The sequence below is a fragment of the Gallus gallus genome, chromosome 1 (genome assembly GCF_016699485.2).
Source record: "Gallus gallus isolate bGalGal1 chromosome 1, bGalGal1.mat.broiler.GRCg7b, whole genome shotgun sequence".
In the NCBI taxonomy this organism is placed as follows: domain Eukaryota; kingdom Metazoa; phylum Chordata; class Aves; order Galliformes; family Phasianidae; genus Gallus; species Gallus gallus.
In genome coordinates, this window is record NC_052532.1 from 68,130,445 (window position 1) to 68,157,771 (window position 27,327).

The 27,327-nt window shown below is 42.9% G+C and overlaps 2 long non-coding RNA genes across 3 annotated transcripts; one reads left to right on the top strand and one right to left on the bottom strand.

Moving 5' to 3' along the window:
- The first annotated feature begins 15,106 nt into the window (after nucleotides 1-15,106).
- LOC121107177 lies at nucleotides 15,107-25,415 on the top strand. The gene is made up of 3 exons (XR_005840859.1): nucleotides 15,107-15,319; nucleotides 20,862-21,017; nucleotides 25,257-25,415. It is a non-coding gene; the product is annotated as an uncharacterized LOC121107177 (long non-coding RNA).
- On the bottom strand, nucleotides 21,007-27,288 carry LOC107054071. Of its 2 annotated transcripts, XR_005840862.2 has the most exons (3): nucleotides 27,106-27,288; nucleotides 24,257-25,374; nucleotides 21,007-22,395 (listed from the first exon to the last, which is right to left on the bottom strand). It is a non-coding gene; the product is annotated as an uncharacterized LOC107054071 (long non-coding RNA). The 2 variants fall into 2 exon arrangements; XR_001468003.4 differs by lacking the exon at nucleotides 21,007-22,395 and having other exon boundaries at nucleotides 23,042-25,374.
- Nucleotides 27,289-27,327: the final 39 nt, after the last annotated feature.

A 27,327-nucleotide genomic window follows, 5' to 3' on the forward strand; every position in this document is an offset into this window, starting at 1 on the left:
GCATGGCTTGCTAATCTGTCCTATTGAAATGGAGTCAGTAATGTAAGAGAAGTACCATCTTAGATGCTGATTTAATTCCTGGAAGATGTTGACCAAGTTCCTTTTCCTCTCACACACTTGGTGTGCAATCTAGCAAAGATCACTTAGGACAAGCCCCACAGATGCAGACATTAAATGCCATTTCTGATCTAGGACTTAAGGCTTTCCATGCCTTAATTGCTCATTTGTAGATTCAAGGCCACAGAACTTCCCTATTTTAGTGTGGTAGCAGGAAGAGAAATAATTGAAGGTGTTTAGATACTGCAGTGAAAAGAGCCAGAGATAGAAAGGAGTAACAAAGATGGATGGATAGATAGCGAAGATGGAAAGGAATGAGGTCCAATTTCTACTGCCTTCCAGGACAGCCACCTTGGAGATGTGGAGAGAGTGCACGATTTGGAGTTGAAAAAAGAAATGGGACAGAAGAGAGCTACCAGTCCACACAGCACACATTCCTATAGGATATCTTTATTTGAAAGATAATAGCAAAGTCCGTCTTTTTTTATGAAGTAGAGGATGGCTGTGTCTATTCTGCGAGCAAGATAAAATCCTCCAAAAAGAAAACCACTTGACTTTTCTCGGTCTTTCTTTCCCCATTCCCACCAGTGGGCTGGAAGGCCTCAGACCACAGGGAGAGGCTCCCACATAGCCTGGCATCCCTAGGTGCCTTGTTCCTAATTCCCAGCAGAACTGATAGTGGCTGTTACTGTTTGATGGCTAAAAAAGGGCTTTCCTAAAACATCAAGTCCTTAGATCTCCAGGACCTCGGTGACTTTGCCAGTAATTTCTTATGATCTAAGAGGAGACACTTTCAATGGAAGGTGTGCACTGGCCTAATGTATAATGTGCTTTATACCCACTCTTTCCATTGGTTTACCCTTGAGGAGGGCTGGTGTGAACCTGGGCAGAACAACCCACCTGCACTGAAAGGTATCACCCTTCCAAAAGGCCATGCAAGCACAGAAGATCCCAGCATGCCAACAGACCATGGCATTGCTCAAAGGATGCAGACACCCAGACCCAAAGCAGAGTATCCAAACATAACTCTACCCGCTTTTTCTCCTGATTGCAAATTAGAACTTTGTACATCTGCACTCACTTTATTTGAGACTCTGATTACTGTGCAACTATTGATTAACACATAAAACATACAGCTGAGACGGGTGATTGTTTCTCAACTGCTGTTATTGTAGTAACTTACAAGAAGTCCCATTTCCTTGTGAGATATGCTGTGAAGCCACAAAGTTCATGGACAACAGACATGAGATCCTCCTTCAGGAAGGAACCAAAGCACGCTATGGAACAGAGGATATTTTTGAACCTTATGTTCCTTATACACCACAGGATTATTTTCTCATTCTACACAGACAACCCTCTAAAAAAGAAGGGATAGAAATAAATGTTCAAAGATACCAGCTGATATCATTACCAAAAACAAACAGAAGAAAATGGGTGTATTCAGCTGGCTTAAATACAACCGAGTGCTCCCTGCTGTCTGACTCAGGGTGTTCTCACGCCACGCTCCCCTCAAGGCTTTCTTATTTGCCCTCCAGAGGCACTAAACCCATTCCAGGCACAGACATTTAGGTGGAATCTAAGTTGTCTGGAAATGTCTCTAAGGGATTTAAAAACATAATTTAGAAGAAAGGGAAAGAAATGTTCTCTTTGCTCGTTGATATTCTCTGCTCCTTGAAGACCTGATCTAGAGCAACTGAAGGCGTCAGATTTAATGAAACAGTCTTTTCCTGCAGTTTTCATAAGGAGTTTTTCTTGATCTGTTATTTTTCATTTTGGGATCAGACCTTGGCAAAAACATGAACAACTATTATATGCCAGGTGGTATATTTTCACTTTAGTGATAACTGAAACTGTTGTCAGCAGGGTTTTCACCCACAAATCTACTCCCCAGAAAGGATCCTTGCTCCCTTTCTGTGCAATGAAGCAGGCTTTATAAATGCACCACTATATCAAAAAGTATGCCATGGTAGGAGAGAAAATATCTTCCTTCTCTGCCTTCACTCTTTTCCAATTCAGCTTGAGGGGAACAAAGCCTGATGTATCTCCTGCTAGCAAAAAGGACTGCATGTTCCTGTGGGCCTAGATACAAGCAAACTGGGGGCAACATGACATTTCCCAAGCAGTTCAGCTAGCTTTGCATCAAGCTCATCAAAGATAAACACACGCTGTCTGTGCAATGGGAATAAACGAGCATCTGGATTCTAAACCTCTCCCAGCCCATCCAGTGAAACTCAATGAGGCAGCTGCTGTCAGCTTCTTGCCTATGCCAAACTAATAACGCTATGGAGCAGGTGAGGAAAACAAGCTGTAGGTATGAACTTTTGAGTGGCATTAGAAATTGGCAAGGAAGAGCACCCTGGTACAAATGTATGAGCTGAGACAGAATTAAACTGGTTCCATAGCAAATCAGAGAGCTGCAGACTTGACAGAATCCTGCTTGAGAGGGCATCCTAGAGGTACCGCCATCGGCATCCTGGTATTCACGTGAAGTATTAAAGCAACAGTGCCACATGGAAAATGGTTCTTCTGGACATTCAACAACAGAAATGCCTCATTGTAAGAAAAGCCCTGAGGCAGGAGAATGGCCAGGGTCCCAGTGTCTTATCTGAGGAAATCGTGGCACAGGAGGAGATCAGCTGTGTTTAGGAAACATGTGCCAGGAAAACAGTTCCACGCTGAGCAAAGCAGCTGGTAACTCCTTAGCTGGCTCTCTTCCCTTCCAAATATGTACTGACATAAATGCTCTGACTGTGTCCTGCATCTCTGCGCTGCTGCAGCACTCCTTCTTGGACAAAGATAGATGCCGAAAAGTCCTGCTCGCTTGGTGATGGGAACTGGCCGTGAAAGATCCCCTGCTAACTTCAGCTAGAAGAGGAACATGAAATTCCAGCTGATGGTCACCATGCTGGCGTGGCATCCTTTCTCACCACTCTGCTCAGTTTCCAAGGCGTCTAGCAGCCCTTACCTTCCCATTTACACCATCCTGGGAAGAACTGTTACAGGCTGCTAATTTTCTGTTATGTTCCATAGCAAAGAGGAATGCTTTCCATTAGCTTCCGATTTCTGCTGTAGAGCAGTGTATCGTACATGCACTCATTGACTGGGAAGAGATTTAACACCCTCGACCAAAATATCTATATGAAGTTCAAATAACTCCTCTGATTGTTAGTCCCATGTTTCTCATCCAAGATAGCGTAACTCCAAACATATCTATTTCATTTCCGTGCTTGCTCTAGTAAGGACTAATGTTAAACAATCTTCACGTGCGGGAATCATAGTGCTGATGTGAATTTGGGCTGGCTAAAACTGCATGTAAGAGCCTCCAAGGCACACATCACTAGCCTTGCTTTCTGTCCCTTTTCTCCCTGTCCCAGCCCTAGACTCTGTTGGTAAAACCGTTTGGATTTGGAGAACTCTGCTCTCTCCCTAAGATCCTTGACCAGCAGCATGAAACACTGCCTTGGTGGAAGGCATTTTGAATGGGTAACGCTAGAATTTCAATCCCAGCTGTTATAACTCAGACTATGTTTTGATTTGATCTACAACCCTAATAAAAGCTGCTTCCTATGAAGCTGAGCTGTACAGAGGTGGCTGCTGTTACAGTAGGCTGCCTAATAAAACCTCCACAGTATTACAAGAGACCCTGAGCCTTCAGATGCACTCTCCAGCATTAATTATCTTATTTGATATGTTAATGGCTGGTTATTCTCATTAGCTGTTCTCTGGAGTTGTACAAGCTGTTATTCTGCACTTAAGCTGTGCAGCCTGCTGTGTAAAAGTAATTAGCAAGGGGCCAATGGATTAACTGGAGTCGCATGTCAGCTGTGCCTCTATTCTCTAGCACTGGCCTGAAGGAATGACGCTCCTGTTGGGCAGTTAGCTGTGTAACAGCAGGAGCCTCTGGCTGAGGTAGAGGTGCAAGGACTTGCCGGCTGGAAAGCAGCGGCTGCCTTTGCAAACCTGCTTGGGGAAAGACAACACAAAGGAGGAAGAGGTGAAACAGAGCCATAGAGATTAAGATGTTCGTTAAGTGAGAATATGCCTACTGGGAGACAGGACTCTGCAAACATGCTGCTTTGCAGAGCAGTGCTGGCTTTTAGGCACTGTTACCTGGTTGCATTCGTCTTCCCCCTTGCTATGACAGATCCCTGCATTGTGTTAAATAGAAGCTGTCCACGGCGTTAAGGAATTCTGTACAAGTGTGATCCGTCACTCTACACTAGAACCAATAAAAGATCAAACGAGAGTACTGTGGAAAGCTACACAAGCAATTACAGAGGAGCAGCACTTGCCTCATGAGGCCTGACATTCAAGCACACAGACATTCTCTCTATGTGTGTGAGGTAATGCTGTCCTCCAGGGCAGAATCACTCTAAATGATGTGACTGTGAGGAAAATAGTACTTCACCTTATTCTTAACCCGTCTGAGAACAGAAAGCCTTTTGTTTTGTCCCTTTGGTTACAGGGAGTAGAAGCTGGGAGTTGAGAGCACAAGCCACACCTATGTCTGATGATAAAAAGAGGTTGTCTTTACAGCTGGAACAAAGAGCTCACAGACACCAGCTCTCTAGGCATTAAATCCTTGTGCACGACACAGAAAGCCTGTATGTTTCACAGAATATTACAAAAGGTAGGGCTGAAACAAACCTGGAAAGAGGCCACGTGAAGCACTTGAAGCCCAACACGATAGGACTGCTGACAGATGAAGCGGGGCTGCTAATAGCACGCATGCACCAAACCCAAATTAAGGAAAAAAACCAACATGCTGAAAAAGCAAAATGTGGATTTTCAGATAAGAGGAATTCTTTACATGAAGGAAAGCATAAAGAAAGCATTGGAACATCCAAACCCAGTGGCTCAGTTCATCTTTTAAGTTCCTAGCACCTTAAAAAGAGCCCTTGATAATGAGGAAAGAAAGCAAGCACACAGTGTTAGAGGAACTCAGATGCTTCTAGGTCCTTTTGAAAAGCCCAGTCCAACCCTATTCTATGTTTGCATTTAAACTGAACTTGCTGAACTGAAACATGCCAAGGAAGCCGTGAGCACTTCCCAAGTTCACAGTGAGGGACAGAGGAAAGAGAAGGTGTCACTACTGATGAGCACTTGCACATCTGTGGTAGCCTTTGCTGCTAGGCTAAGAAGCCAGTCAGCTCAGCACAAAGCTGCAGATACATCATGGTAAGAACATAGTGAGCCACTCACCCACTGCCCCTAGCATCCCTATTGCCCCCTGCCTGGTCTGTCTACCAAGCAACATGCTCCCAAGGCCACTGCTATTGCACACAATTCTTGCAGTAGGGTCCTAATGATGTCACAGTAACATACTGTTCTTAAGAGTTCACAAGCATAGCCCTTTTTAACTGCTAAAAGTGTATTTCTAACATGTCCTGGCTCTAAAACAAGTTTTAAAGCACGTAATTGGAATAGCAGAGGTGTGGATATGATCCCCTCTGCTCTGACCCTACATGAGGCTAAATCAAGACTCGGTGGCTTATACCCATGGTTTATTGTGGTTAGTGTCTACCACAACTCTGCCTAAACAAACTATGCAGACCTGCAATATGGACTGTCTACCAGCCAACAAATGCTTCATTCTCTTGACATAGGCCATAACCCCCTGTAATGGCCATGAGGCTCTTTAGGAACCACCTAAAGGCACAAGACTTATCAAAGTAATTCTGTATAAAACTGTACTGTAAAAAAATCTTTGTAGCCTTTTAGAATAGCAGACCAGGAACTAATCAGCAGAAACGCCTACAAGTGCACCCTCAATAGGGAATATTCATTGTTGTGTCTAAAGGATGCAACCTGCAAGGGTGATTTTGAAGGTGTGTGGAATATATCAGCTGCAACTAACTCTGGCTGTGCCTAGGATAAAGAAGCTGAGAGGATGAACCTGACTCTTGTTCTGTAGCTGCGATACAGAGGCATTCTCATCAGCTGCAGAATAGACAGAGTAAAGGCAAGTGAAACTACTTTGGGAATGATAATAGCCATGAGGAGGGATAAACCCTAATCCTCCTGGGACAGAAACAGCATCAGGTATTAAAGCAGAGGTTGCCTGTGATGATTAGGGAGAAATGCTAAGCAACCTAGCTGTACACTGACAATAACGCAACGCTCTGGGCAGTCACCAGCTCCAAGGCCTGGTAGCGAGCCAGCACTCGTGGGCAGCCAGAGGAGCACCATTATGCTCACATTCTTACAAACCCAGGCCAGCAGCCCCAGCCCATGAGGAATAATCATGGTCCGGATGGGGGAAAAGCAATCTTACCTGCTTGTTCCCATGAAACCGCCCACAGCCAGACACAGAACTCGGTGGTGGGTCCTCAGAGGCTGTTTCATATGGGTAACTGGAAGATGTCAGCCCCAAGCAGCTGCGACAGCATTTTAGGCCAACCAAGTGTTAAATTGATGGCATGTAGTGACGCGGATTGAGTTGGCCTCAGAACAGCTTGTCTGGGGGCAAGCGAGCAGCGAGCCACACATTGCTGTCAGCTGTGCCTCAGAGCACGGCAGCTGGACCGGGCCTGCCAGCTGCTGGCCATATGGCCAGCGCGGTGCCTGCCGTTACTCTGCAACCCCTCTGTGAGCTGACAATGGCAGCGTGGGGCCATGGGAGCTCTGTAGGTTTTGCCTCATTTCACCGAGTGAAAGGAAAACCCAGTCTGCAAGTCCCATGTATGCTTGCCTTTGTGCTAAGGAGGGAAATCGTGCACTGTGCCATTGACCTGCCTGTTGGGGAGTCACCAGGAACAGGGCTGGTGAGGCAGCAGGACCTGCTAGCTACACTGGACCCTTCTGGACATGTAGTCTAAGTCGCCCAGCCACAGCAACGTGCAGCCCCAGCTCTTGCCTTCCTGATACAATCTTCTCTGAAAGCTTAGGGAGCTGCTGGCAATAGCAGTAAAATTGAGACTGGATTTGGCAGTAGGATTCGGGGGAATTTGAACTGGACATCGAGGCTGCAGAAAGGGGAGCCCTTTCTACCCCAGGTGGCAGGCAGTAGGTGCAATTGCCCTTGTTGGTTTTTACAAATAGCAAATCTTGGTCTTCTCTCAGTGCTCAGCTACAGAAACAAGAGAGGATGCAGCACTTCAAATTCCGGATGCTGTAATAAAATGTGGAAATTGCATGCAAATTATTTACCGGCACCGCAGTTTGATAATGAAAGCAATAATCTTCAAATTACCTTTGCTCAGTATTTGCTGTCTTTTACGAGTGCTGAAATGCTTCCTCTTCTTAAGCAGAGAGGATTTCTTACACTTGTTCTACGCTGATAAACTCAAATAATTTGCAGATGATTACAGAGGGTGAATGAACTGAAGGCAGATTTTCAAGGGCACAAATGGTAGCAAGACATTAATTCTTTACAAATAACAGGACATTCAAATGATGATTTGTCCAAGACTGTGTGGGAATCCTCATGTAAAAAATGCATTAAATTCATGGCTGCTAGTTGCCATCTAGTAGGGAAAAACAAACAAAAAGCCACTAAACCAGCTTTCTTCTCATAGTGTTTAGTCACTACTCGCGCACAAAGCTTGGCCCTAACTGCATCTGAAGAGCTTGCTTGTCCCAGAACCCAGTGGAGCTGCAATGATAATCTGTACCCGATAAGCTGTACCCTGGGATATCAGCTCTGCATTACTTTGCCTAGGTCTAGTTGTTGGCAAGGACACCTGGTAAGCCAGGACATCAGATATGTGCTGGAAGTAGGTGGAAGATCAGAAACACGATCCCGCAAGCCAGTATCTTGGCATACTGTATATCCAGGCAGGCAATACTGTAAAGTTGATTGTGAGCAGGAAACTTTCCTTCCCCAGGAAATCAATTCTCCATTAACAAATTAGAGAGAGCAATGCTCGGATAAAGTAGGTCCAAGTTGCTTCAGAATAGACGCAGCTGGCAAGATGTCCTGGGTCTCACAACTTCTTAGTGATGCTCAATAAAGAGCAATTTCACTGAAGGTTTCCTCCACCAGAATGAGCTGACTCACATGAGGGGACATTGGAACATAATTATTGCGTGGTGGCGATGATCTCTTAGCTGTGCTTTTCTGACATCCGCACACAAGGATAAAGGCAGACATGAGTTACTTCACTGATGATGCACACAGCGTATATTTTTATTTCAGAGCCATTTACAAACAAAAATACATTTCTGAGCTTATTATGTCTAAGCTTAAAAATAAAAATTGCAATAAAAATTAAAAAAAAAACAACAACAAAAATTGAAAAAGCAAACTCAAAACAATGAATCACTTCCTTGATAGGGTTTTAGTTAATAACATACACAGTCATACCGAGTGATGCTGTTGTGAGTATGCTGACACATCTTCAATGCTGTTTAGTCACTGATTAAAAGAGAAATGTCTGTGAGATATTCATTCGCATTGGCAGCTTACCCTGTTGTCTTGCACTTGTGTTTTTATTAGTTGAGGATGTTGTGTACTACAGGGCAAGAGAGCAGGCAGCAATCAGATATCAGCTGTGCTCCACACTGTGCAATATATCCAGCGCAGATAAGCGGACCAAAAAAATCCCGGAGTGAAATATGAACCTGCTCTGCATGCTTCCTGAGGTTCCCTTTGAACACAGTATGACTACAAGTCACTGGCCTTTTACACGTAATTGAGGAGTGCAACCTTTGTTGTTGTCACATGAGGGTGAGATTTACCTCATGTGACTATCCTGTCTGAAACGCAGGTGTCTGGGCTGTGCTGCCTGCCTTTCGGGTTGGTGGGGAGATTGAGGCGCTGCCCAACCACATTACACTTTTAAGAATGGTCAAAGAGTAAATACACAATGCAGAAGAAGAGCAAGTATGACTTTGCAGTCATCTAGGCTGGCAAGAACTACACGCATCTGAAGGAAGGAGAAACATCCTACTGGTGCTGGAAAATATTTGGCATTTACACACCTATTGAAGTATGAGGACCAGATGCTCAGCTCATTTATGCACACATCCGCTCGCAAGGGCCATGCATCCTTGCAAGCTCTCCGTTTCTTTAGGGATTAAGTAGTCAGCAGAGGCAGCGTGTCATCATAAAAACTAAGCTGGCATGGTTTTCTGGGAGCATCTTTATTCCGCTGTTGCCATCCTTATTCTCACTGCAAACCCGGATCTGCTCCACACTGTATCTATGGCATAAAATATATTGGTCTGCAGCAGTCACAAGCTGCTGCCCTCTCAAACAAAACCTCACCTGGCATTTATTTGGCTATTGCATGTAGCTGTCGAAAACTGCCTGTTCCCCCTGTGATGTGAAAGCACTGCTGCTTTCAGTAACACCAACCATCTGGGTATAGCTAAGTCCAAAACTACTTACGCGTTCCAGATTCACTATCATCTCCTGTTTCTGGAGCCTGTGCAGTTCACAGGAGGTTTATTACTCAGCCAGGCTACCCTTCGCAGTATTACGATGCAGGCTTTTGCGCACAGGGCAGAGGAGATGTTTGTATTTCACAATCTGCATTTATTTGACAAACTCACAGTGAGGGATTCTGTTCTACTCTAACCACAGATTGCCTTATTTACAGACAGGATAAAACTAATAATCAGCCTAGTGAGACAATCAGGCAAACACCATTAATTATCAAGTGGGTAAGCAAAATAGATTTGTATTTGCAGAGCTGAACAGCTGACCTTTCCACTACAGCAAGCCCTCCCCTTTTCCTGCCTTTTTTCAACTGCTGCTCAGACTGGGAGGTCCAAGCAGCCCAAAGGTGCCAGGGCTGCTGTCATCCCAGTGCTGCAAAAGCTGGTTATGTTTTCAGACAGCTCGTAGGCAGGAGACCCTGTCTGGTAGGCTGACATACTCTGCAGGAATCTATCAGTGTCAGTGAGTTACCTATGGAGCCCAGGCTGTCTTTGGGGGAGTCCTGCCTGCTGGGCTCATTTACACAGCCCGCTGTGTGCTTGGGCACCCTTTCCTGAGCTGCTTCTCTGTAGCTTGCCTTTTATAACTGAGATGTCATTCCCCAAGAGAAGCCAAGCCCATGGTGCTGCATCCATTTGCTTCTCACCAAACACATGTCAGCAGTTGCTCTACTTGGCTCTCGGGCATTCTAATCACCTGCTCTTCCTGGTATTTCTTGTGATTTTCATCACCTCTTACTCACCTGGGGGATCACACAGTGTTCAATGTGTTGTTTTCACCAGGAGAGTGTTTTTTCATTGCTGTCAGGAGAATTCCATCTTCAAGGAACAGCTTAGTGCTGTCCCCAGCTGACTCCTTTTTGCTTTAAAGTCTTCCCTTTCTCTTGAGGCTGAAGAAGTCTTACCTGTATTCAGCTCTTCTCACAGACATCACATATCCACAATGACCCATGTAAGCAAACTGACTCATGTACTCGGGCAGAAGACTGCTGGTTATACAAAAATCAGCCATAAGTGATGTGTCAGCAGTAAACTACAAAGGCTGGGGGGAAAATGTGGAGAAAACCTAAACATGTAAGAAAAGTGGAGAGATACTGGCATCTTTTAGGTGTGCACTGCATATGCTGATCTTCCATCTTACGTAGGGTTGCTTCTTCTGGTCCCTGGAACACAGAGACTATCAAAAGCTCAGGCTCTCACAATGGGATACAGCTTCCAGGTGTCCATCACCAATCAGTGCATCTCATCATGCTTACACCCAGATTTACAGCTGATCAGTGCTTAAATGTTGAGATCATCAGGATACCTGCAGCTGTGTAGAGCACTTGGTCACCCTGAAATTTCTGCCAAGAGCTGATTACACGGAAGATCTGTGCTTGTGATCAATAGCACTCTATAAACCAGAGTAAAGCAAATAAAAGCATCTGCTGGGAATTCTACCTTTGCAGAACAGATATTAATTAGTTTGTCAAAGCTGCTGGAATCAGAACTGGAACTAGTGCCCATCCATGAAACACCTCCCATGAAACGCCTTCTGAACTATGAATGAACCTTAAACAGGATTACCCAACAGGAGCAAAGCTTCCTCAAGGCTTCTTGCAGGGGCCAAGGCTACTTGCTTCTACACTGGTAAATCCCTGAGGCACCTGCACTTACCTGTTATAGTAAAGAAATACAGGAGTGGTCAAGCTGCACATTTGCTCAAAGGCATCTGCAAGACAAAACTGGCTCTGGCTTGCTCAGTTCTGATTCTGGAAAAACAATTCTGAATCACCCACAGGATGATGGAAGATGTGTTTTACCTGCCTTTAATAAATATTTGATCACCAAAAATGTGCCACCTGTGGAAGGGCAGGCTCTCGGTGGCCTCCTTACTCTGCTGCTCTCTCCATCCCTGATAACTCCTCACTCCACTGCCTTCTTATATGGGCTGTAAATGGGAGCAACCACAGCAAGGGAAACCAGGAGAGGCTCAGATAAAACACACACGAGCCTGGCATTCAGCAGCTTATTTTAACAGCCCCACCACAAGTGGGGAAACTTGCACTTTCAAAGTATCTCACACAACTGTCTGAAGTTTTAGCTGAAATATGGTGTGGTTTCCCCTTCTTTCTGGGCTTTTCCCCTTTCCTCAGCAGGGCAACGGCTCACTGGGATTAGGCACAAATTCAAAGAGTGAGTTCATGCAGAAAGAGAAGAACAAAGAGAATCATCTGCTTCTAGCTCTCCACAGACCCTGGGGATTAACACTGGGCATTAACCTTCTGGCTGGCGTAAGGAGTTTCTTGCTCAACTCACTGCTTTCTCTGAATCTCATTTTCCAACATCATACTCTGCAAGGACATCCAGATAGGGCGCCTCTATGTCTCACTTGGAGCCAATTGCACTAGACAGCGTGATAGCAAAGGGTTGCATACTGCAATGCTAAAACCCTTTTATGGGTTGCCATCCCACAGGGTTTGTAAGGCAGACAAGAAAACTTGATCAGTCCTACATTTGTGGCTTCAGCCTTCGTAATACCTGAAACAGAATGATGAACGGAGGGTCTGTGAGTATGAGCAGGCAGTGTAAATTCCTTCTTCAGCTTACATACTGTAGTCACCACAGGATTGTTGTTGTAAATCCTCTGTCATGCTGCTTCCACCCCTCAGCACTGATAGAGCAGGAAGCACGGGGAGCTGATGGCTTATTACCATGGCCTCTGCACTGATGCTGACACTTCATGAAGCAGTTCCTGTGGTTCAGCCAATGCCATCTTCCTGCTGTAAAATTCCACAGCTTTGCATCTTTTCACTGTGATTCGCTGAGAGCTTTGGTACGCGATGAGTGGCAGCTAAAAATAAATCAGTAAATACATCCCCACTTCACTTGTTCCAGCTTTGGGCTCCTACCTCAAGGCAACTAGAGAAGGAAAAAGATACAGGGCTGTTCCTTCCTCACATCCCTCCTGGCATAGAAGCAGATGGGAAATAGCTTGCCTTTACGTTACAAATACCAGCACTTACTTTCATTTCCTTGCTGGAGATTTCTTCTGAGACAAATACCACTGCTTTTTGCAGGGGATTTTAAGCCTTCTCGAGATGAAGCTAAGGGAAATTTGACTGTGGTTGCTAAATACTCGAAGGATAAAGAATGTGAGAAATGTAGCGAAGGACAAGTGCAAAATGAAGAGATGTGGGAAAATATTAATTAAAGCAAGATATAGGACGAATGCAGGATGCTTTTTAAGAAGAATAACAAAAAGTAGAAACATCTCTTTAAGGAGAAACAACCAGCACTACTGGCTGGCTAACCAGTCTTTAAAATTACATAAAGCAATAAAACTGTGGACCGAAATCCTCAGTCAGTGAGGTAATATTCAAAAAGATTAGGAAAAAAAAAAAGAAAAAAAAGAGGTCAAGAGATAGTAGAAAATTGAGAAATGGAGAGTATGCATGAGACCACAGGTATGTTCCTACTGCCTCAGCCCTATAATCTCCCACCTCTGTAACCTTGGTACTACAACCCTCTTCTTCCACAGAATTGTACAGTGTCTGTCTTAACACAGAATGTTTACACAAGGCAGAGATTGGGAAATCATTTAAAATCCCTCCGAGTAAACACAGACTACATTATAAAATACAGTTGCTCAATCCTGACAAGAGCTCAACCCAGTTAAATGACAGCATTTAGCGTTTATACAGTTCTACCCCTTCCAAACCCTTTGTGAGTATTATCTAACCGAGGGCACCTTCCCAACTCCTTTGCTCTTTGTTACAAGCTGGAGGCACCTGGCCATGCAATGAACTCTGCCCGTGGCCCTTACCCACTTCCTCAGAACTTCTTTTGCAGAGCCGTTGAGGCAAGAAACATTTCCAGCCCGTGCCTTCTCCTTTTAAAGCTATCGACAAGGTAAAATGATGATTTATTGGTGCTGTGTTTCTGCAGCACATAATTTTGGCAGTAATAAATCTCTGTCCGGAGAGATGATGCAATAATCTGAGCCTTCTTCAAGCAACTTGACGTTTCTTTGTGATTCCTAGAACGGTTTGTATTCTCCAATTGAATAGGGAAATGCATGGAATATTTTTCTGTTACCATGAATCAATTTTAGCAAAAAGGTTAGATGTGTTTTACTTGCAGTGTCCTCACTAGGATGGTAAATGCTTCCCTTTAGTTGGTATGGCCAGTCATAAAAAAAACAGTTGCAATTTCTTAACCCTTCCCATCTGCGAATGTTTAGGTACCTTTGTGACTCATACAAAGCATCCAAGCGAAGAAAGGCATAAATCAAAGAGACAGATTTGAATGCACACGTTCTACCCTTCCAAAGCACTTTGAGACAAGCATTACTTGACCAATGCTGTGATTTTGTTGCAGAAACTTTTGTGGTGATGTCTTATTCCTCCAAATATACATGCACACACCCACACACCACACACTGCAGTTTGCTCCTGTCAGTACACCTCTGTGATTGATTCCTGTAGTTTGTGAGAATTGTCCTAGGCATACCTGGTTTGCAGCTGTTTGATAAAAAGCTTTAATTTGAATGCACTAATCCTGAAAAATAGTATCCATATTTGAACAAAAGGCAGCGTGAAGTATCTTTCCGATGGCTACCCAGGAATAGACTCTTCAAGCCTTTATGTCCAGTTTTCTGCAATCACTACTTTGCAACTCTGACTTTCCAAAAACTAACAGCCCTCCTTTTTAGGTTTCACTCTTTTTTATTAACAGCATACAGATTAACATAGGGTAGCTTCCTCTTTCTCAGTGCTCATAATTGAATAATCTCAAAGAAAGAGATGCTGTAGAAGAAAAGAGAAGAGAAGAAGAAAAGAAAAGAAAAGAAAAGAAAAGAAAAGAAAAGAAAAGAAAAGAAAAGAAAAGAAAAGAAAAGAAAAGAAAAGAAAAGAAAAGAAAAGAAAAGAAAAGAAAAGAAAAGAAAAGAAAAGAAAAGAAAAAAGAAAAGAAAAGAAAAGGAATGTAAATGCCTTGCTGCAAGAAGCAAAGTAAAATGATGCAGGTAAATCGTTTAGGAAAAGTACCTGTTTGGCAGGGCCACACACTGCACCATTAGGAAGAAGCGGGTGTAGAGAGAAAAGTACATATTATTCTTCAAACCTCTCCCCCTCTTCCCCTGCCTATCTCCAGCTGGCGCAGCCGAGGAAATTGGACCAACACATTGCTGATAGTAAGGCATCAATAAAACACTCTATGATGAATTACGGTAAGAAGTTCATAGTTCAGTAAGATGATCCCTTGTTCCCTGTGCAAATTAGATTTACTGGAATCTTTTGTTTCTTGCTTGCTGATTTCTGTAAAATTATATGAAGTGATGGGATTAGCTAAGAAGCAGTGTTCTCCTTGTGCTTCCCCTGAAATATGTGTAGGATGCTTCCCTCCAAGGACCGGGATGCTGCTTGCTTGACTTAACAACACTGGCAGCTTCCAAATTTTGGTTAAAAGCCCCCTTGACAAGATCCAATATTTAACTCTCTGTGCCCATTCTTAAAGACCACTGAAAATATTATATGGTCCTTGTAGGATGCCTTCTGCAAATGTAACCAGAAAGATATATACACAAATTTTAATGCCAAATTTATCCTTCTTTTGGATAAACAGGAGAGGGCTTCTGGGAACTTCAACAGAGATAACTTTTTTTTTTTTCTATTATTAACTCACTATGAGGTCATGCATATGGCAAAAAGTGAGTGAGTACCAGTGGCTGTGTGTTGATTTACCATCGGCATCAGAGCTTACACCATCCAACCTGGAAACCCAACTGTGTGCTCCATCCATCACCAACCCAGAGCCAGCCCCCACTGCATCCCCAGTAGCCCTGCAGGCAGCAGCAGGCAGCATCCACCAGGAGTTAGGTGCTGCTGGAGCAAGCCCAGAGGTGGGTACGGTACAAGGAAACCCATTCACTTGGAAGAAGATATCTTACTCTAGCACTCTGCAGCAAGGAGGCTGTCCTTTAGTAGACCTTCTGAAGACACATGCAAACTTCCTTAGTGCTGATCATGCCTCTTCCCAGCATCAGGTACATTTTAAGTGGCTCCTATTGTGAGAGTGTTCACAGGACTGGCATCCAGTACAATGCAAATTCCCTGCTGTTAGTCTCCTCCACTTAACATTTATCCTGAACTTGAAGCTTCTCAGGAAAGGGAAAATTTATCTTCAAAATCTGGAAGGGTTCTTTTCATCAGCAGGTCTATAAATAATGGTTAATTCAAGCTAGTACCTACATTGTGTCATCTTCAAGCAGACGGAAGTGGGGGAGGGAATGGCTAATGAAAAAGTGGTCAGTAATATTTGCTGCTGAGTTTCCTTCCTCATTCTGTCAGTTGTTGCAGGAGGCCCACTGCTCCATGGCATGCTTCCTCTACTTTCCTTCTAAAACTAGCTAAATCTACAGATTTCTTCTGCTTGCTCCCAGTGCCAGTTAGGAAAGAGAACCCATTCCGAAGAGAGGAGTCATTCTTCTCTAGCAGATCTTTCCCTTCAGGCAACAGCAGTGACACTGAGTGTTCAAGTCAGCAGTTCCCCAGTAAAAACAGGAATCTTAGATGCAGCCCTTATGTATTATGGTTTGATTTCTGCCTAAGTACTGAGTTTAATGGTCATAACAAGGTGAACATCTTCTCCACCTAATTAGTCTCCCTAGCACCTTACATACAGAGACAGGGCTTTTCAAATGATTCGACACATTGCTAATGTTTTGCCCTACATTTAGGACACAACACAAAAAAGAAATTCTCTTAACTTTGATTAAATATTACCCTGTTGACCAGCATAGGCCTGAATGACCATATTTGCTTTAAGCTTTCATTACACAACCTTTTAGAAACTAAAAATCACCAACAACTTATTGCATCCCTTTAATTTCAAGTGTCTTAGCCCAGCAAGACCTGCAACTTGTCTTGCTCTTTCCATCACTTTTTATGGAAGCTCTATTAGTGACTTTCTTTACAGCATAGTTCCTTCCCTGTTTTTTAATTAAAATATCATCATTAGAATACACACAGGACAAGAGACATGAAAGAGATAGAGAGCGTCCTTTCCTCTCTAGCTAATAACTTTGAAGAATAGATATCGTGGTGATAAAATACATAAACAAGAAAGAAAACAGAATGTGTAAGTGGTGCGGAGGCTGCCTTCAGCCCCATCACTAAAGCCCTAGGTCCATGTGTGCACAGAAGTCATGGGCTCTGCATCACATGAAGTGTGTAAGTGGACAGGTATAGGAAGACAGAGGTAACCACTGGTTGAGAGAGTAATGCTACAGCGTAACCTGGACTGAACTCCAGCTGTAAGCTGTAAATAGGTAAACATTTCCACATTCCTTCACTAGAGATGATCTGGATGGTGCCTGCTTCTCTTAATGCATTACCTGAAAAAGACTTCTTTTTTTTTTCTTTTTTCCTTTCTTTCTTTCTTTTTTTTTTCCTGCAGTAATGAGAAGTGTTTCTGAATGCTTTTTAAGAAATCTTAAGGAATTGCACTGAGTGCCAGTTTTAGATAATACAGCTGCTCGAGCTCTTGTAAATTGGTTTCACATTTCAGAAAGTCTTTCTCTAATTACATCCTTTCCTCAAAACCAGTTCAGGGGTGTCACATTTGGAAGGCTGTGATGAAAATTTCGCAAACACATGGGTGTAGCCTTGTGCAACTTATAATATGCCTAAGTGAGATCCTTTTGTTGCTTTTATTTCTGATTGCCTCACTGATGTTTCTGCATACTTAGGAAGTGCATTATTACAGGCAAGAGCAAGAGAAATCTGTCAGCTGCTCCATGCCAATGTACCCATGCAGCCACCCACTTCCTGGGAATCCAGCCTGGTTGTAGCTGATGGATTTTATGATCAGCATGCTAATCTTGTAGATGTCAGACTATTTGCCCCTTCTTCCCTGTGCTTGTATCTGTCTGCTTCACGGGGTATATCCATTGCCAGAGTGGACGTACAGCTACAAAGTGGCTGTGTAAAAGGAAATTTATCAACATTCTGTAATCAAATCAAATCAAATCACATTTAACTACTTGCTCTGGCTTGAATAAGGCATTGAATGGTGTGTTAGACATGAAGGGAAGAAATTAGGACAGGTTAAAACAAAACCAGAAAATTCCACCTGTAAACAGACCAAAATCACTGGTTCAGATGGAGTGATGTTATACCAATGGGCTATACCAGTGGGCTTTTCAAGAATTATTGCTTGATGAATGTCCTCTTTTTGAGAGAGCTCTGAAGTTTTCTTTTGCAATTCTGTTTCGCTCAGACTAGTTCGTTGGCAGCATAATAGCACAATGGCATAAAATTTGCCTTCTTGGACTTAGTTTTGCTGCATCTTTATATTCTTCAAAGTTCAGCTGGTGAAATGTGACTTTTACTGGAAACAGAGTAGATTTTTGTCTTTCTTTCATCTAATCAGAAATAATACAGAAATCCTGCACTAGACTGCAATTACTTGTAAGGTAGCAATATTCTTTTCTTTGACAAGATTGGCTCTATTCATGTACCCAGTAGAAAAAGAACTTCATGCTTAAAATACAGAATGCAAACTTGAAATCAGATGAAGAATGGATATAGGAAGGAAGGAAGGAAGGAAGGAAGGAAGGAAGGAAGGAAGGAAGGAAGGAAGGAAGGAAGGAAGGAAGGAAGGAAGGAAGGAAGGAAGGAAGGAAGGAAGGAAGGAAGGAAGGAAGGAAGGAAGATGAACAAAGCACACGTATAGTGATTAGTTTGGCTAAAACTACTGGTGTGGCTTAGTCTGACAAACCACGACAGTAGTAGAATAAAAACTGCTTGAAACAGATTTTTTTCTTGAGTGAAGGGGAAGTGAAGATTGTTGCAGTGTTTCAATTTCCCCAGTATTTTCTAGAGGACTGTAAAGACTTCTTTTAACATCTGTTTTGGTAAAATATGTAGGGCCTCCCAGGGAGCAGAGACAGAAACAGTGCACTCTGATTAGAATCTCTTGTGACGCAATTTGCGCTACAGTGAATGTGGAGAGTCACAGCTTTGGGTTTTGGCCTTACCAAACCGTTGTGCATGTCTGTGAACAGAACACAGTCACAGAAACACACTGTCTGCACTGAGGATGAATTTCACAGATATGCCATTCACCCAGCAATGCAGCCCATGCCCCACTGCCACCTCTAACCTGAGCACACACTGCCCTGGCTCCCATGAATTGGGACTGAAGTAGAGCAGCCCAAGTTGCTATGAGGGCATCCTGAGGCCCTGACAGCACTCCGCCAATTCACTGATCTCCATTACGTTCTGAATCATGAGAGGTTACACCAAAAATCAGCCTAAAAAGTTGACTGATTTCCCTGTCACCTCCAGTCTGATCTGCAGACCCTCACCCACCATCATGCAAGGTTTTTCCCACCTCTCCACCATGAAACCATCCCTCCACCCTCCTCTCCCCCTCTCCAGATAATGTTGAGAGCCAGGAAACGGTCTCTGCATTTCCACTTAAAGACATAAAATATGTGTTTCTAAATCTTAGCAATCTTGTGTATTTTTCTCTAGCAGGGAGGACTGGGAAGACCTCAATGAGTGTATAAAGTTGGGGGAGGTTGAATCTCCTTTCAGTTTTGAAAGAGTAAAAGCTGTATGTTCACTTCTAAGCAAGAGCAGGACCTGTGACAGGGAACAGAACATGATGAGGAAACATCTCCATATCTGCTTGAACAGCCATCCAGAACTGTGGCAGTGGGATTTGGCTCAGGCTTAGGGTGGCAGAAGATTGAGTAGGTCAGGTTCGGACAAAGAAGCCTCAAAAAAAAAAAGAAAAACCAGACACAAAGCAAGCACCTTTGAATGTATATCTGTATTTCTGTTCAGTTCTCCGTAGCAGACAGTAAGAATGCCAAGTGGGAAAGGCCACTAACAAAAACATCTCACAAGTTTGTCTTCAACCAGGAAACTCCAGTGAGCAGTCTACTTCCCGCAGCTGGACAAATCAAAGTTTTGGCTACTGTTGTTGCGAGTGAAGTGCTCTGACTTTATTTATTAATTGATATGAATTGCTGAAATATGCAGAAAGTAATTCATGAGCAAGATAACTACATGAATAACTACAGGGAGTTAGAGATAGCAAAGAGAGAGTAATGTGTGTGCAGCTGGCAATCCCTGACCTGTGGCTACACTAACAAGGTAATAACACGACAAATGGCAGAAATGAGAAACATACATAAGTAACTGAAAAGGGGTTCTGACAAAATGGAAATTATGACTTCCATAGAAATTAGCAATGCAGCCATATCATAAGCACTAGAAAGTGTATCATGACAACAACAGCATGACAATAACATGAAGGCTGATGGGACAGCAGTTAACCAATGTGGGCTGCTTATGTGGAAGGGATGGAGTGGGAGGGAAGGACCTGGGGGGGAATATAGAGTAAAGCAAACAATGTAGCTAGGATTGGAGGTATCCGCAACAGCCCTGCACTTGGCCTCTGCCATTTAGAGGAGGAAAATAAACATGCTGATTCCATCTTATTCATGACTGAATTGCTTCCAAGGTGTAGGGACCGTTTCTCTGAACAATTTGGTTGGTGTTTGCTTTTCTTATGTCTTTCCTTTCTGCATATATTGCCACAATGTGTTCCTAGCATATAATACTTATGGTTCAGAAATAAAGGCTTCAGTCCTGATTTTGAGTTTTGAGTAGCTCTGTGGGTCATGTCACAGCCAATACATGAAAAAAAAAAGAACGAGATATTCATTAAAGAATTGTGATTCTCAGTTATTTCAGCTGATGAAAATCTTCCAGCTAGCGAAACAACCCTAATGTATGCAGTCTTTCTGGAAACAGCCCTGGAACTATTGTTTTTAATAAGAAGTTCTAGTGTCCCAGAGAGACAAGTGATACTACTTAAAATCATAAGAAATCCAAGAGCGTTTTCATCCACACTTACCCTTTTTGTATGCACTCCCCATTACCAGGCTGCTTGCTTTACTGAACACTCAGAAATCTAGGCTAGTTATTTGACCTTTGGTCATCTTTCTAAACCTACTCTCTTTGTCAGTAATCCTTCCAAGTGCACCATTTTTTTCCAAGACTTTTGAGTGAATTCAGGTAGTCAAGTTGTGGCCATGCATGACTGATTACAGCAGAAGGAGAAAAATAAGTACACTGATTAACATTCTGCTCCCTTTGGAGAGACTAGGAAATTACTTTGGCAGCTCCAGATTTACTGACACCCTGCTGGCAGTTTATTCCCCATGTTTTCTGAATTGCAATCATTTTTGAAAAACATGGCTAATCCTTGACTGTGGACTGGGGAGGTGAGAACAGAGTTCTGGAGATCCAATGCTTGATGATTCCTAAAAATGCTTTTCTTCATCGGGCCCCCCATGGCCTTTCTCCTTAGCATGCTCAAGCACTGCAGGCTTAATTACTCTCTCCATTATCATTGCCTCTGTACAGAGCTTTGCACTCCTGAGGACTCCAGAAAAATTCCATCATTTGTGAAGACAGTCACAGAGATAGGACATCAGATGGTCTGGTCCTGCTGAATGTGCCTGGGCTGCTCTACCTCTCCCTGACACTGTAGTTATTCAGAGAGAAGGCAAAGAAGGTTCTGTAAGTGCATGGAAACCATGAGATCTTTTGTTGGCTTATAGTAAGACCATAAGCGTATATTTTTTCTTTAGTGTTCTGCCTTGTCTTTATCAGACCCAGTAGTTTTCTTCATGCTGTGACAATTAATTGGATTGTTTTCACTTAAAGATCTAAGCCCACAAGATAACAGGAATGGAACTGAATTGTTTTCTTTTCTCTGCCCTCTCTCACTGGCAGTTTAAGCAAGTGTGAGGCTGCATTAAGTTTTTAACTATTTTGGTTGCTTTTTTCTTCTCTCCTGCAGATAAAGATTGTGCTTAGATCATTTTATTTCAGCATGGGTTTGTAGTATATAAAAAGTGAAAAGGTTAATTATATAATTTAAGTACTCAATTGCTTTGACAGAAAAAGGACAATGAAGGAAAATGTCACACGCACACACAGGAAAAAAAACAGCAGTAAAAAAGGAAAGGAAATGGCAATATGCTTATATATTTTGTACTACAAATGTAGTGAAAAAGGATATCTAATCAAATCTCTGTGCTGAGAAGCTAAATTGGGAAGACAGCAGCATCTTTAGCAAGATCTGCCAGCAACTGAGGTGGGACACCAAAGCAGCTATCATATTCCTTCACAGGGTGATTGTCTCAATTTCTTATGGGCTTTACCTACCCATGCAATGGTTGATCAGTTTCTCTCCTTAGCAAATTTTGAAAATGATGCAATGCTCATAGTAGTTAGCAGTTAGCTTGGGAACCCTCAGCTTCAGTGCTGGCTGAGAGGCAACATCTCTCAAGCGAGGACCAGATTGCTGCCGCAAACTTGGAGAAAACTTCTCATGTAATCAAACAGGAAGGAATACAGGGAAAATCTACTAACAATATGCAATCACAATCAGGTACTGCCAAGGGGGTTTATGAAACAGGGAGGGAAAGGGATTGCATCTCTGAGTGTATATTTAGAATGGAGTTTTCAGGCTTTCAATTATTCCATGTAGGGTATTGGGGAAGGAGGCAGAGGAAGTTAAATGATTAAAGCACTTGATCAAACCTCAAGATTTCATCACCATTCTCTCCTTCTTCTTTTTCTGACTCACAGTTTTGCCATTGTTTGGGAGGGAAGAGATGACTTCAGATTTTTTAGCTCTTCAGAATTTGCAGTGACCTGAAGTGTGATGTTTCAAGTTACAGTAGAAGGAATACGGCTTGTTCAACTCCAGTCACGTTAGTCTCAGTGCCATCTGTGCCTGTTTTGTTGTCCTTGATTCTCCTATGACAGCTACACTATGCTTTGGTGACAGCCATCCTTTATAAGCAAGAATCTCCCCTCTGTAGGCTGCTCCAGAATCCCATGTTCATTGAGATAGCTCCTGCAAGTCTAGAGACTTCACCATCAAGCCCTAAAATAGACACACCAGGGTTGAAAAGCAGGGAACAGAATGTTACAGCAAGTTGCATCATTTCATTTACATCTTGTTCCAGTTTTTTTCTCAACTTATTTTAAGAGCTTTACGTCAGACACAAAAGCTGATCTAGACAGCTATACAGCAAAGACAAGCAGAAAACAAAGGTTAAGTAAGAAAACAGACCATAAGGTAAGCTTGAAGTACACAAGTGGTTTTCCACGTACCAGGACAATGAGAAAAGATTCTATATAGAGTCTTATCAAAGCAGAAAAAGCATATGCTAATTCCCGGAACAGTGTAAGAGAAGATCAAATATATTAACTAAGAATAAAGTATCTGAAGAGTAGGGGTATTTTTGTTAAATATATTATTTTGTATTCGAGGCTCAGATACAAATAAATGTCAACTTCACTTTTCTCTAATATGTAAAGAAAGGACAATGCTGACCATGCTAAGTGAGGAAAAATATTGAGCTTCTTTAATAATTAAGAATTGTAATTATTAGTTTGTATCCTTTCTAACTTTTTTTAGTGCCAGACTTTAAGCGTTTGTTTATGGAAAAAGATCATGTATTAAATATGCCTGTAGCAAATCCACAAGGCTTTTCTACAGAGACAATTAAAAAAAAAAAAAAAAACACTTTAAGAGATGAAGCTTAATGAACTCTGCCATAAATATTTTAATTGCTTACAAAGCCAATCAAATCTGTCACATATTTAACTCTTGAATGGGAAATTTGGTACCTCTGTGCTAGGAAGTAGCATGTACCAAGTCAAAGCCAAGCCAGAAGTCTATGCTAAAAAAAGAATACTAATACTTACATAGCACACAGATCATATAAACAACATGGAAAATTGGCAAAATACTGTTTTTGAAAGAATAGTTGTAATTCAATCAGACATTCAGGATACAAACTGACAGTCTGTAAGGGGACCACAGTGGTTTCCTTGATTTTGTTCAGCTCAGTGAATTGCTTTGTTACTTAGACTACACGTGTGGAAACACAAATAGTTTCTCAGTGACATAGGTGTTATTAATATAATTATCTGGGCTTTCAGGGAAGTAGAAATTAGAATTTTCTAAGAAAGTGAGTGGAGACAGAAACAGTCTGTAGTTGGTTGTATTGAACAGAGCTGGGTTGTCACAAATGCCCCTGAAAAGTATTCCACTAAAAGCATAACGTGTCTGTTACTAGTTTTAACAGACATAGCAAAGAGTGTATTCTCCCTTCAAATTAAGATGGAAGATAAGAAATTTGTGCCTCTGCATAATTTCATGGTTCACCCACACCATGAATAGTGAAATGCTGGTCTCTTCACTTTCCCATAACGTATTAGATTAGGAAATGTTTCAGAGATGGTCAAAGAGGATAGAATCATAGAATCACCAAGGATGGAAATGACCTCAAGGATCATCCAGTCCAGCCATCCACCTAACACCAATATTTTCCCCAATATTTCTTAAACTGCGTCCCCTAGGACCACATCTAAACACTTCCTGAACACTTCCAGGGACAGTGACCCCACCACCTCCCTGGGCAGCCTGTTCCACTGCATGACCACCCTTTCAGAGAAGAAATTTTTCTTAATACCCAACCTGAACCTCCGCTGGTGCGACTTGAGGCCTTTTCCTCTAGTCCCATCACTAATTACAAGGGAGAAGAGGCTGACACCCACCTGGCCACTACCTCACTTCAGTGATGTTGAAGAGAGCATTAAGGTCTCCCCTGAGCCTCCTCTTCTCCAGATTAAACAACTATTAAAAACTATCAAAAGTAGCTAAAAAAAGTATTATAGACACTGGAAAATCTGTCTGAATGTTTCTGCATGATCTGCATTATGTTCATTATGTTTACCTAGTTCAGCATTATTTCTTGATCAGTCTCAAAATCCTTCGTATTTTTTTGGCTTCTTTTGAAGAAATACAGCTGGTTTCTACTGTACAGAAAAAATAATAAGAAAGCAGGGAAGGAAAATCAGAATTGATTCCTAAATGTTGCATTGATCGGTTAGTTGCAAACTAAATGTCTCCTGTAAATTAAACATGTGTAGGTTATTTCTGATGCTGAGAAGGATTGTTCATAGTGAAGAAAAAACCAAACTTTCCTTCCAAGAGACATCTGCAGCATGACTGATATAGCAACCGGTATTTGTTACACCAATTGACTGCAGAAGACAGCAACTTATGTCAAATCTCACATAAATGTCCAGTCACAGACATGATATCCCTCTTTTGAATTACAATAATGAGCGCATTATATTGTTTAGGTTTGCTACAGACCTTCCCAAGATTTTTATTTATTTATTTATTTATTTATTTGGGGGGCTGGGAGGTGGAAGGGGGTGGAGGAGGGTTAAGGCTTCAGAGGTTCTGTGGAATTTGACAAGTGGCATTTAGGCTTTTGTGTTTGCCTTTAATTGCTGCACACCAGGGTGTACCTTCATCCTGCAGCCAGAATCAGCTGAGCAGAAGGCACAGAATTTCACAGTGCTTCTTGTGGCATGCAGGACTGAGACATCATCCATTGTGCAGACGTACACAGAGCAAAGATTTTGTTTCAAAATGCTTACTAAATCTATCACCTGGCAACTTTTAAAGATATTCTTCCACACAGTGAATAGGTTCTTATACCTCTAAACAAAGGGCTAACTTCACAAATATACACAGATGTAAGTTATTGAGCAAGCACTGCTGTTTATAACTATATAAATAGGTTGTGGCACAGTTTTGGTGAAAGCTTTCTGTATTTCTGTTAACTCTGTCCCATTCATTTGCAGAAGAAAGGCACAGTTATTTGCATGCTGGTTCTGCCATGGTGCATCTCATGATGAGCATTTGGTTGTTGCTTTCTTTAGGTGTGCAGACCTTCAAAGACTGTGGGTATGCCTAACTGTATTCATGTTAGGTGCCCTTTGACTTCAGCCACAACAGAGGTGATCCCATCGCAAGTGAAGGAAACTTCCACAAGGATAGCTATGTTAAAAAAAATAAATAAATTAGAAAATTAAAATAAACCTTGTCTGTTTTGCAATGGAAAATCCACTAACAAATATACTTTCGCGGATAGGTAAAAGTAGAAACATGAAATACTTTGTTTTTCCATCAGTCTCTTAAGTAACAAGGAGTGCTATTGTTACAATGCTGCTTCTCATTTTAATTGCACTGCTATTTAGGAAAACTCACAATGCTGACTTATGAGGAAAGTTATGAAGGAATAACAAGGAAAACTAATTCTGTAAATAGACATGTATCATTTGGCTAAAACAACTGACCAGTTTTTACATGCCAGTAATTTCTATAGTTCTAGGAACCATTTCTTTTCCTTTCCTCTCCTGAAAATATTTAAATAAACAGAACCTCACCCCACTTTCCCCCTCACACACTCATATACAGGACCAGCAAAACTCAGTAATTTTCCACTGGCACAACAGTCCCTCAGTGTCTGCCATCTGCTGAGCTGGCAGGACCCACAGGAGGAGCAGCAGCATCGAGTCAGGAACTGTAACGTCACCCTGTGAATATTCATTCCATTTTCACTGCCACAGCTGCTCCTTATTGTCTCTGGGACTGACCTTGCATTGGTCCGTTCCTCCCACCCGCAGCTCCCCTTCAACTGCTTGAGAAGAAGGGGGCAGACAGTAGTGAGATACTGAAATCACAACTCCCAAACACCAGAATTCCCACTTGAAACTGATGCTCGTTCCTGCTGGCATGGTGGTAGTTCTGCCACCTCCTTTTACTGCTCTTATTTGTAAAGGTTTGTAAAGACTTTTGCTCTGGGGAGAGTGTTTTAGACAAGTGCAGCTTTTCTAAACCTGTAACTAGTTTGTTTTCAATTTCCTTATGCTAATAGGTAGTGTTTTTTCCACTCTTGCTAATTCTTTTTCTGGGCCGTATGCCTACGCTTTCAACCCTGTGACATGGTAAGTGGGAGCACACAACTTCACTACCACAATCTCCAAACGTGGAAGCGGAGACTGGCTATCACAACGGGCATTCTCTCCAGAAAGCACTCCTGCATCGCATCTGAATTAAAATGTGATAATTTGAGGCTTCTGTTATTTCAAACCTACCAAATCAAGTGCTTCTGGAAACTGAGCTCAGGTAGGGCCCGTGGTGAGTTTCCTGGCTCAGCCTGAAGGCAAAGGGAGCGCACAGATCCACTCACAGGACCATGTTTCTGAGCTGCTAAGGTGTCTGGGCAAGCGGTCTGCTTTAGCACACAGAGCTAAGGTCCCGCTGCCTCTGTTTAAAGACTAATGAGGTGAAATAAATTAAACGTGGCTGCCAAATAAGTCTACTTCACATGCAGCCATTCTCAGTTGATGGCACTGGGACACTACTAGCATCCACACGCTGTGAGAGAAGCTGTGTTTTGATTGACATTCTTCTTAGCTGAGATTTGCCTTCCACACAGCTGGCTTTATAAGCAATCTGCAGCAGAGGGTAATAGTTTCACACTCACGAGTGCTGCTGCTGCTCCCTTTTACTACTCACTAGGAATAAACCCAAAGCAGGGCTTAATGAAGTTCCAGCTATGGTGACATCCCTGTCCTCGCACCTCGGCAGTGGGACAGAAGCGAACAAAACCAAAGGGCCAGCGAGCATACTGCATCTCCAGCCAGTTCTGCTGTCCTCCGTGCTACAGCACTGCCCCACAAGGCGACCAGCGCCCTACTAACGCTCCCATCTCCTCACGCTCACCCTTGGGGGACCCTGCGCCGCCTCACGGGAGCTCAGCCCGAAGCAAGGAGCCGGGGGCAGAAACCGGGCCGCTGCGCCCTGCCGCCACGATGAAGCAGGGACGGGAGCGGGCTGAGGGCGCAAGCCCGCCGGCTGCCCTGTCGCGGCGCACCTGCCTGGGGCCGTGCGGGGCCCCGGGGCCGCGGCCAATCGCGGCTCGGTTCGGCGGCGCCGGGCTCTCGC